Source organism: Lepidochelys kempii, chromosome 23 (genome assembly GCF_965140265.1).
Source record: "Lepidochelys kempii isolate rLepKem1 chromosome 23, rLepKem1.hap2, whole genome shotgun sequence".
In the NCBI taxonomy this organism is placed as follows: domain Eukaryota; kingdom Metazoa; phylum Chordata; order Testudines; family Cheloniidae; genus Lepidochelys; species Lepidochelys kempii.
The window spans coordinates 6,550,782-6,561,443 of record NC_133278.1 but is presented as its reverse complement, the minus strand read 5'-3'; the positions used below and the strand labels follow the sequence as shown (position 1 = coordinate 6,561,443).

Below are 10,662 nucleotides of genomic sequence, written 5' to 3'. Positions count from 1 at the left end.
CTGGATGCAACCTAGTTACAGGGCCATTCTCCTGAGCAGACACAAACTTAGGGCCATTCACTTCCTGGGCTTTAACTGAATCCAGAAACAACTCTGAGACAACTGCACTACCTTCAACCATCGCAGGCTGAAAGGCCCCTTCTGTCTGCTCCACAGACAAAGAAGAGCCGGACACACTTTCTCCTTTCCCAGACACACAGCTTGGGATCTCATTCCCCTTGTCCCACACACAAGGCTGGTGACAGACATCTGCTTGGAGACCGGGGTAGCTCACTTGGACCCCGGAGCACAAGTTCCTGCACAAAGTAGAACAGAGCTGGTTCCTGCCCCTGTCACCCCCCTGCACAGACCAGTCACTCAGACCCCAGCGCGCTAGGGGCTCCACAAACCAGCACAGAGTCAGTCCCTGCCCCTGGGATCCCCCTGCACAGAGGAGTCACCTGGACGTTCCAGGCTGGACCCCCCGAGCGCCAGGCGCTGCACAAACCAGAGCAGAGCCGGTCTTTGCCCCGCAGATCTCACCCTGTCCTGGATGAGACGCAGGACACAGGCCGCCCCGCCCTGGCCACGGGAGTCCCGGGACCGCGGGTCCCAGCTCGCTGCGCGGGAGAACTACAGCTCCCAGCGTGCACCGGGGCGCGCCTGCCCCTGTCCCACCTGTGCAGCCGCCCGAACCTGCTCGCGGCGCGGCGCGGCGCGGCCGGAGGGAGCTCGGAGCCAGGTCAGTGCCAGCCCCGCGCGCGCTGCCCACGCGCCCCCGGCCCGGCCAGGGGCTCGCGCAGCCCGGGCACCTGCGCCCGCCGTGCGGGGAGGGGGATCGGCCCGTCCCAGCGGCGCTGCCCCGGCTGCGGGGACAGGGCTGGGGGGGTCTGTCTGCCTGCCGCCTGCCCGGGGCATCCAGCGGCGGGGGGGCCCGGCGCGCCTGGAGCGGAGCCGGCCGCAGGGAGCGCCCGGCCGGCGGGTTAGGGTGGGAAATACTCCAGCTGCGGGCCGGGGAAGGGGCGCTCCCCGGGTACGATTCGGGGGGGGGGTTTGGGGCTGCCGGCCGGGGGGTGAGACCGCCCTAGCGCGCGGTGCGCCCGCGGCCCTAACCCCAACACGTGTCTGAGCTTCTTCGGGACACGGGACGTCGGACCGGTCGGGCTGGGCTTTCCCGCAGCGGGGGAGAGCCGGGCACGGAGCTGGTGGGAGGATGGTGGCTGGGGCGGTCTGGTCACTGGTGTTACCCAGGCAGGCCTCTGGCGCCGCTGTCTCTTGGCCGGGGTTAAGCCCTCACTGGGGTCACCGGCTGCAGCAGCCCGACGCCAGGCCTGGCGCTCTGGGGTGCGTGGGCATGCAGCATGGTGCTGATCTGCTCTGGCCCAGGGTTTGCTCCCAGCTGGCATTTGGCATTGGACTGTTGAGAGACCCCACGCACTGGGACCCTAGCCCCAACCCCGCCCAGGCGGGCCCCAGAGCAGCTGGGGAGGGGTGCTGCTGGACTCCGGAAATGCCTTGGCTTTGCCTCGGTAGGTCCAGCCTCCCTGGGCACAGACCGGCCATGCATCCTCTGGTTGGGACTCTGCTGAGCTTCCCAGCCCCGCTTCCCCTGACCCTTGTGCATTGCGGGGTGGGGGTGGGGACATGAAGCAGCACCAACCTCAGGACTGATTCTGACCTCGCTCATCCCAGCATAACCTAACTCCCCATTTACCCAGGGGATGAGGCCTGGAGTAGTCTCAGGGACCCCCTGGGCTTGTGCAGGCTCCATGAGTCACTGGGATTAGCCTCCAGCCTGGAGTGAGCAGCCAGAGATAAGTGCACGTACCAGCCTGGCCATAAAAGGCTCCTAGTGGCTGGCGGCATTCTGGCCTCCCACATTCTTATAATTAGCCGATACCAGCTTGTCAGTGCCCCATGCCTGGGCGCCAGGCCAGGGGCTCTGGGAGATGCTGCATGACATGCTGCCAGACTGCCTGCAGGGATTGGCATTTGCAGGCCCCAGCTGGGATCAGCCACGTCCAGTAGCTGGGGTTGCTGTGTCCCGTGGCCGAAATGTAGCAGAGTGGCTATCAGCCCCCAAAGGTGCTGCTGGGCTGGCTGCGGTGGGGCCTTCCTGCTGCCCCTGGCCCTTGGTTCAAACCCCTGCGACCTGCGTGGCATGTGATGCCCCTGGCTTTATTGCTAGTTCTCTGGTGTCTCTGCTCTGCTAGGCTGTGGGAGCTTGGTCGGCCTGACCTCTGCCCACCGTGCAGCATGGGGGGAGGTGATTGCCCATTTGAGTGACTGGGCTGAATCTGCTGCGAAAGAGCTGGAGACAGCCATGTGGAGAGGTGGGAGCAGCCCTGGCAGAGTGTTGACTCTGGACCCTAATGCTGACGGATGGTCGTTAGCTCTCTGGCTGCTGATCGTGTTAGGAGAAGCATTTGGGCAATGTGTTATCCAGCGCTGTGCCCAGTGGTAGGTTCGGAACATGATGACAAACTTATTTTTGTGAGCGGCCAAGCAGATGGGCACCCCGATGTAATGGGCTGTTCTCTGTGCTCTCGGCTTCCCCAGGCACCTCCCGGTGCAGTCCTGGCTGCTGCTGGTTCCGCAGCACTAGGAAACATTACTTGCTGTCTAGATATAGTGGTGATAGGTGCATTGGGATGGAGTGAAGGGGGGCTGAATGTGTGGTGTCCTGTGCCAGGATGGGTGGTGCTGTGCAATCTGTTTTTGTGGTGTTGCTCCCTCCAGCTGTGTGACACTGACACATCTGGCTCCCCTGGCAGGTCCTTTGCCAAGGAGCCAGGGGTGGGTGGGGAAGGCACATTTGGTTTTCACTTGGGGAAGGTACAGGTTCTTCCAGGCCTTGGAGCATGGAGTGGGAGATCAGAGGTGGGTGGGAGGCTGCAGTGCCAGGCAGGGAAAGGCCCCCAGCCCAGAGGATCTGGTGCCCTGTGGTGCATGTATCCCTGTGCAGAGTGGGCATGAAGCGCTCCAGATCAGGGCTCTCAGTGGGGGAGAATTGGGCCAAGAGCCTGTGTGGGACAGGAGGGGAGATGGGGAGACTGGGCAGCATCCCAAAGTAGCCAGAGCAGTGGGGCTAGAGATCCCAGCAGGAGGAGGCATACCTTTTCCCAGCCACCTGGGTCTCCCCTTATCAGCACTGTGGGGATGGTCTCTGGCCTGTCCCCTCAGAGCTCCTCCCTGCCAGTATGGTAGGGAGCATGTCTCTCTCCCTATTCCATAGAGGGCGGCAAGGAAGACTGGCTCCCACTCGCCTCCCTCGCCCCATGTCTGACTTCCTGTCCCTACGCTGTTTCTTGGCTCCACTCGGGTGGGGTTGGATTGCATTTGCCATTCTGAGGTGCTTCTGGGAGGTTTGAGCACAGACTGGCCCTAAATCCAGAGCCCCCAGCTGGTGGTAGGGAGCTGCTGGGGTGGGCGGCTGGGACTGCAGGGTCCGGGAATCCTGCTGCTGGGATGAACTAGGCTGTGTTCAGTATCCACAGTGGGTCCCTGTTCCCAGCTTTGCTGGGTAAATGTTGGCAAGGAGCTCATGCTGCAGAAACCGGCTCGTCTCCACTCCTCAAGGGGCCCTGCCAGCCGGGCTGGGACTGAGCAGCCAGCCCAAGCCCAACTGCTGCCAAACCCTCCTCTGGATTCAGTGAAGTGGCTGCAGGCTAATTGCTCCTCCTCGTCAGAGGCTGGGGAGCAGGGACATCACACAGGGAGTGTGGGCAGACCAGCTAGATGGCAGCACAGGGCAGGCACTGACAGCCGAACCCCCTGGGGCTGCCAATTTTGCACGCGTCGTGGGGCCCAGCTCGTTGGGTGAATGGTTCATCAGTGACCCCTTGCAGAGCCACTGATGCCAGGGGAAAGTGAGGGCCAAAAATTGCATGTTAAACGCGTAGTTTGCACCAGTGCCAATTACTTCATATGGTGTTGGGCACAGTAAATTGGGCACTGTGCTTCAGGAAGTGGCACGTGGGGCTCAGCCATGGGCGCTCTCCCCTTGTAGGCAGTGCCAACCCTAATGCTCCAGTGCGGTGCTAATGAGCACTGTGCTGCAGGGAGCCGGGCCGGGGCTCAGCAGGGGGCGCTGTGCTGCAGGGAGCCGGGCGGGGGCTCAACGGGGGGCGCTGTCGTCTTGCAGTCAATGCTGACTCCAGGGTGGTGTCGGGGGGGCGCTATGCCCATAGAGGTGCCATCTTTCAAAAGAGATGCCGATTGCTAAAGATCCCAGGGAGTTTTTGCAGGAGGGCTGCTCGTTAGCCAGAGAGAGGGGGCCACATTGCCACTGGCTGTTTTGCTAGTTCCCCTGGTGTCCCTGCTCTGCTAGGCCATGGGGGCTTGGTCAGCCCGTGCTCTGCTCACTGTGCTGTGCAACATGGGTGTCAGGCTGTGGTGCCCATTGGGTATCTCTCAAGGCCCCGGCAGTTTGCTGTGGGAACCTTCCTCACTTCCTGTCCCAAACCGCACTCAGTGTTGCTTGTGTGGCTGTTTTAACGAGCTGCCCTGTTCCACCTGGCTGCACTTCAGCAGTGGGTGAAGTGAGTCCTGTGTGCACCCCCTGGGCCTGGTTCTCCAGGGCCGTGTCCTCTGGCTGCTGTTTACACCTGACCTCATGCTCCCCGCTGTCGGGCCGGGGCAGGCCAAAGGTGTTTATGTCAGGCAGGGGAGCGAGGCACCTGGGCTGGGCAGCGGGATGTGCTTTATGAGAGACACTCCCAGACGCTGGGCACTGCCGCAGAGCCTGCCCTGCTATTAAGGGCTTTGGTGCATTGGCTCAGCCTGGCTGCAAGTGGCTGTTTGATCTCTTGGCCGGCTCCCAGCACTGACTGCAGCTAGATGGTGCTTGTAAAGATGCACAGCCACGCCTGCCTGGCAGCGCGAGTACGCGCCATTCGCATGAGGCAATCACTGTTCCTTCTCCCTCCCTGGCTCCACCTCCGGCTGGGGGGTCCCCTTCCTGTTTGCCTGCTCCCCCAGCTCTGTGGAGGTGCCTGCGAGGACCTCCTCCGTGCAGAATGGCCGCTCCTGCCTCCACACGGCTTCCTTGGCAGACCCTGAGCTCTGTCAGCGTCGTTCTGCACCAGGCGTGCTCCCATGGGACAGTGCCTGGAGGGTACCAACAGCCCCACCCCGAACAGAGAGTGTCTGCTTTGATCTGGCCCCTGGGCAGGGGCATTGCTGGCTCAGGGGGCAGGGAATGGGATACAGGATCTTCCCCTCTAGGGGGCAATAGCACCTATCTGGCCTCAGGGCAGTGGGACGGGCTGGCTTCTGGGGGCAGGGAATGGGATACGAGGCCTTTCCCCTCTAGGGGGCAATAGCACCTATCTGGCCTCAGGGCAGTGGGACACGACGGGCTGGCTCAGGGGGCAGGGAATGGGACTTGGGGCCTTTCCCCTCTAAGGCACCAGCCCATGCTGCTTGCTAGTGACTGCACTTCTCCCCTCTCTGCTGCTCTGTGGCTGAGGTGAAGGGGTTTGATGAGGCCCAGTCCTTAGGGTAGGGTCCCATCACCAACCTCATTTTGGCCAGTGGCACTAACTGACCCCTTCCATATAAAATCTCAGCAGAGCGGCTTGGGGCTGAATGGGCCATGGGCAGCCAGGCCCACTTGACCCCTGGGGGGTGGGCTGGGGGTCCCTGCAGGGCTGGGCTGGAGCCTTGTGTCTGTGGGGCTGGGATTGCAGCTCCTGCGGGGCAGGACCAGCCCTGCGCCTGGCTTGTGAGCTGGCATTATCCGCTGGCTCTCGGAAGGATCTTAGCGCCAGGTCCAGTGCAGGGGGGAGCCCCGGGTGTGGAGACAGGCCCCCATCAGGCCTGGCCAGCCCTCCCGGGCGTAGGGAAGGACACAGTAGTGTAGTTACACCCGGGGAATGGCGTTCACCCTCTTCTCATCTGGGGAACGTGGTGCCGAGCGTGGGTTGATTTGTCCATTTCTGTTCTTACACTGCCCTACTGGCAAGGCTGGCCCCAGAGCTCCAGCCTGCCCTGGGGAGCTGGGGGCTCTGGTTGGCCCCTTGGCTTCCCCCAGCGCCCCTTGATGCTGGCTTATACCAGAACTGCCCTCGCTGCCTTGGGCGCAGACATACTGGGGGCTCCCCTCCGCTGACAGTGGAGGATATATCTGTGTGTGGTTCCAGCAGCCGATCTTCTGCCCCGGGGTCCAGTCCCTGTTCTGTTGCAGGCTGCCTATGGGACAAGTCACTCAGCCTCCATGGGCCTCAGGTCCCAGCCATACCGCGGGGAGACGGCCGGGGCTGCGAGGCGCCCAGGTACTGTGGTGGGGACCGGAGGTGGAGGGGCGTGGGTAACTCATGGTAGTCACCCTGCGGCTGTAGCATCCAGGAGCAGGGGTCCCACGCAGCGCCCCCCCAGTGACTCCAGCGTGAGCGGGGCTGGTGCCGATTCTGGGCATTGCGGCAGCCTGGCGGACGCGCAGCTCCTGGGTGTGTTTCTGGCGGTCAGCACCAAACAGGCATGTTCCTTAATTCCTTTGGGATTCTGACTCCAGGAGTGGAGGGCTCTCGCTGCGCCCCATGTGCTTGAGCAGGACAGTGCTTACTCTGTCCCACGCTCACTGGCTCGATTCCCATCATGCCCCAGAGCAGGGTGTTCCCTGCCTGTCTGTGCTGTGGCATCACCATGGGCGAGGGCACCATGGCCCATGCCAGGCAGAGCCAGGAGGTCTGGCTGACCAGCCCATGCTATGCTGGTGCGGTGCCCTCTCTACGGAGCTCTAGGCTGGGCATCCTATGGCCATGCCCACCAGCATATGTGCACCCATTGTGCTGAGCTCTGGAAGGGACGTGTCTCTGGCTCTGTAGCCATTGCATGGCCCAGGGCTGGGCTCTCGAAGAAGCCAAGCGGAGTGGGGTGCCTATGAAATTCAGTGGGGCTAGGGTGTCCCAAACTCCTCAGGCTCAAGAGTGAGATACTCCTGCCCTGGCGTGCTTGAGGGGCTGCTGAGCCAGCGGGGGGCACTGGCGTAGAACCCCATGGTCAGGGAGACTTGGGCCAGCTGGAATTTAAACACATTTTGTTTAGGAAGCAAAGTCCATGGGATGGGGTCCCCTCCCGCAGCTTGGCACATCACCTCCTCCCCGGCTCCCCCCTCCCAGCACCTTCCTGGTGCTTCACAACCCCCCTTCTCTCCCCCATTTTGTTTCTGTGGCCTTCAGGGACACTCGCTGAACCTTGCCTGTGTCAGCACCAGCATTTCCTGCAGTGCCCACCCTAGTGGCCCCTTGGGCTGGGGGTCTCTGATTCCTGCTCCAGGCGTGTGAGGTGGCTGCCGTCCCTGAGTATCTGGGTTCGTCTGCAGCTCAGCTGTCCCTGGGGTCACGTCCTCCCCTCTTCCCTGACTAGGAGACTCTGAGCCGCACTCTGTCCCAGAGACCCCTGGCACCACAGAACAGGAGAGTGGCCCAGGGCCGTGTCCTGTGGGAGGGACTTTAATATAGCTAAAGGCCAGGCCCTGCATCTAGGAACCAAGGCCGGTGCTCATGCTGGGAGGACGAGGAGCAGGGACTGAAAGGGACTTGGGGTCACGGTGGACATCAGCTGGGGCAGTGTGGCTGAGAGGCAGAATGTGTGAGCAAGAGATGTTGAGCAGGAGCAGGAAGGGGGGGGTCACCTAGGTATATGGCACTGGTGAGACCCTCACGGACCCTGTGCCCAGTTCAGGGGTCTTCAGAAAGGGGAGTGATGAACTGGAAAGGGCTCAGAAAAGAGCCACAAGAGCCGTACAAGGGCTGGAAACCTGCATTCGAATTTCTTCAGTCTCGCTCTGCCGCGAGGTGACTGGATCTGTCTGCAACACCCTGGGCAGGAGGGTTTTGGGAGTAGAGGGCTCTGCAGCCCAGCGGACAAAGGCAGGGCAAGATCGATGGCTGGAAGCTCAGGTAGATCCAGAGCAGCCAGAAGGTGTAGCAGTGAGGGGCATTAACCAGCCACGGGAAGGCCCCATCTATTGGTGGGTTTAACTCCAGACTGGCTTTGTCTCCTTGAGTGCTTCACTCTGGCTCCAGCAGCCTGGATGGGCTGGGAGGCAAGGCCCTGAGGAACCACTGTGACCATCCAGTCTGACCTGTAGGACACGGGCTAGGGGATATCAGGGGGTTAGATGGATGCAGAGGATCTAGGAATAATCAGAGGGGTTACACGTGCAGCAAGTGAGGGCTAAGCAGGAAGATGATCAGGCTTGACAAAGCCCTGGCTGGGATGATTTAGTTGGGGATTGGTCCTGCTTTGAGCAGGGGGTTGGACTAGATACCTCCTGAGGTCCCTTCCAACCCTGATCTTCTATGATTAGGGAAGGTCTGTGTGGAGCCCTGGGTTCCTCTGGGATGGATGGGAGAGTGTCAGCTTGGGTCAGGTCTGGCTGCCATCGGGTCACAAGGTGAGGTTTACAAAACTTCTCCTGTTGTTGCAGTTGTGACACTGCTGTGGGGGGCTGGACCGGGAGCTCCAACCACCTGAGGCCCTGGTCGCGGGGCCTCCTCCCACCCTGGGGGGCCCCTGCTGATGTGCAGCCCTCCATGCAGGACAGGGCAGTCTGTGCTCAGAGGCCCCCACCTGCCAGAATCTGGGGCCACGAGGCCAGTGCCACTTTGCTTCTGGGTTGAGCCAGGGAAGGGTTGTAGTGCAGTGAGGGGGACCCAGCCCCGGACTCCCGGGCCCTGCAGGGGAGGAGCACACTGACCCCCAAGACTCCCTGCCGAGCTGGCAGCAGTGGGTGGTGGCCCGGGTCCGTGATGGTGTCTCCCGATGGTGACATTTGGGGCTGGGGCCCTGCTCCTGGACCAGTGAGGGAGAGGGCTGGTTTGCTGGGGGGCGTTGGGCCGGTCTGTCTGCCTGGTGCATCCTGTGGGCTGGGCGGCTCCAGCTGCGCGTTACCTGGCTCTCTGGAATTGGGTGTGGCTGGCTAGGGAACAGGTTTCCCTAGTGGGCGGCGGCAGAGCGAGTGTCTGGGACATGCACGGCGCTGTGTGTTACTCACCCGCCTGCCAGTGCCGCCTGGGGGCTGGGGCCGTGCAGGGGGCTGCGTGGGACTTTCTGCCAGCCGGGGTGGGCACCAAGGCCACAGGTGGCTCGGAGCTGGGCTGTCCTGAGGGATGGAGAGCGGTGGCACCTGGCTAGTGCCAGCTCGCTGGACCTGGGGCTGGTTACAGCCCACTGCTGGCTCACCCCTGGACTCACTGCTCCCTCAAGCCTGGTGCGGGAGGCCAGGGGTTCACTGCTGGCTGCAGAGCTGTGCTGGGGATGTTACCGCAGCACCTTCTGGCAAAGCCCTCCTCCTTCACCCCTTCCCCTCCTCTAGGCAGCCCCAACGGGCCAGTGCCAGGACTAGGCCCCAGGGGGGCCCTCCCGAGGCTCCCAGCGTATGAGGAGAAGCTTCCAGGATGTCTGGCAGGAGGCACCCCTCTCCCCCATCCCAGGCAGGCAGGTAGCTCCTGAGGTCCCTCCACCATGGAAAAGCCCCTTTGACCTGGCAGATCCAGTCAGACCCTGCCAGAGAGTGTGGAGAAGCTGGGGACAGGGCAGGTCCGTGGCTGCCAGTGGAAAGCTGAGCCCTGTGCCGAGGGTCCTGGCTCCCCCGTCCTCAAGTGTCTGCTGCCATCACCAACGTAGCCAACTGCATGGCCAGGCCGGTCCTCCGTTCAATTTGCATTTGCGCTAGGGAAAGTGACTATGTCATGGCTGCTTGCCCCAGTTCTGCAGAGGCTGGTGGCTGGCACCAGCCCTTTGCCTGGGCCAAGAACCTTGGACAGCTGCACACTCCCACAAGCCGTCTCTTGAGTTGCAGGCCCAGCTCTTGGTGCCCGCCGGTGTGTCTACACCTGTCGGGTTCGGTACCTCTGACTGCATGGGACACTCGGCCGTGTGGTGCCCACTTCTCCACTCTTGTCAGGCCGGGGATGAGCAGGAGTTCTGAGCGGAGAGATCCCCCGTGCAGCTCTCTCGGGAGCTGGAGACACCAGGGGTTGAAAGGAGGATTCCCGGCTTCTGTCCATGGCTCTGGGAGGGGAGTGGGGTCTAGTGGGAAAGAGCAAGGGGCTGGGAGCCAGAACTCCTGGGTTCTGTTCCCAGCTCTGGGAGGGGATGGGGTCTAGTGGTCAGAGTGGAGAGGGAGCTGGGAGCCAGGACTCCTGGGGTCTATCCAGAGCTGTGGGAAGGTAGTGGGTTCTAGTGGTTGGTGGGGAGAGGGTTGGGAGATGGGATTCCTGAGACTTCTCCATCTTGCTGCATGACCTGGGGTGAGTCCCTGCTTGTCTGTGCCTTGCTCTCCCTGCGGCTGCTGGAGCTGGTAACGCTACCCAGGCTCCGGCAGGTCCCTGGAGGCTCTGTGCTCCCCAGTGCTCTGGCGCAGGGGTGGAGCCTGCTGGCCCAGCGCCGGGTTGTTGGGTTTCCCTCTGATGCCCATGAGGTGGTGGGATCTGCCCTGTCTGCCTGCTGAAGGGTGAGAGTGCATGAGGCTGCAGCTGGGCAGGGTGGAGGGAGAGGGGACAGCCCTGGCGCTGCCCTCTGCACTGCCTCTGCCCCCCTGGCGCTGCCCCGTGACGGCACCAGTTGTGCCTCTCCCTGGCAGGGCGACCCAGCCAGGGCCCAGATCAAGAGGGGGTGGCGTGAACAGACCCAGCCAGGGTTCTGTAGAGGGGCCCCGGGGGCAAGCGAGGCTAA

At 62.6% G+C, this 10,662-nt stretch overlaps 1 protein-coding gene across 2 annotated transcripts in view; it reads left to right on the top strand.

The window, feature by feature from the left end:
- The first annotated feature begins 636 nt into the window (after positions 1-636).
- Positions 637-10,662, top strand: part of PPP1R13L (protein phosphatase 1 regulatory subunit 13 like) — a 29,975-nt gene continuing 19,949 nt past the window's right edge. For both annotated transcript variants that reach the window (XM_073322229.1, XM_073322227.1), the window contains exon 1: positions 637-721. The gene's annotated coding sequence lies outside the window, so the exon portion shown is untranslated. The remainder of the gene's footprint in view (positions 722-10,662) is intronic.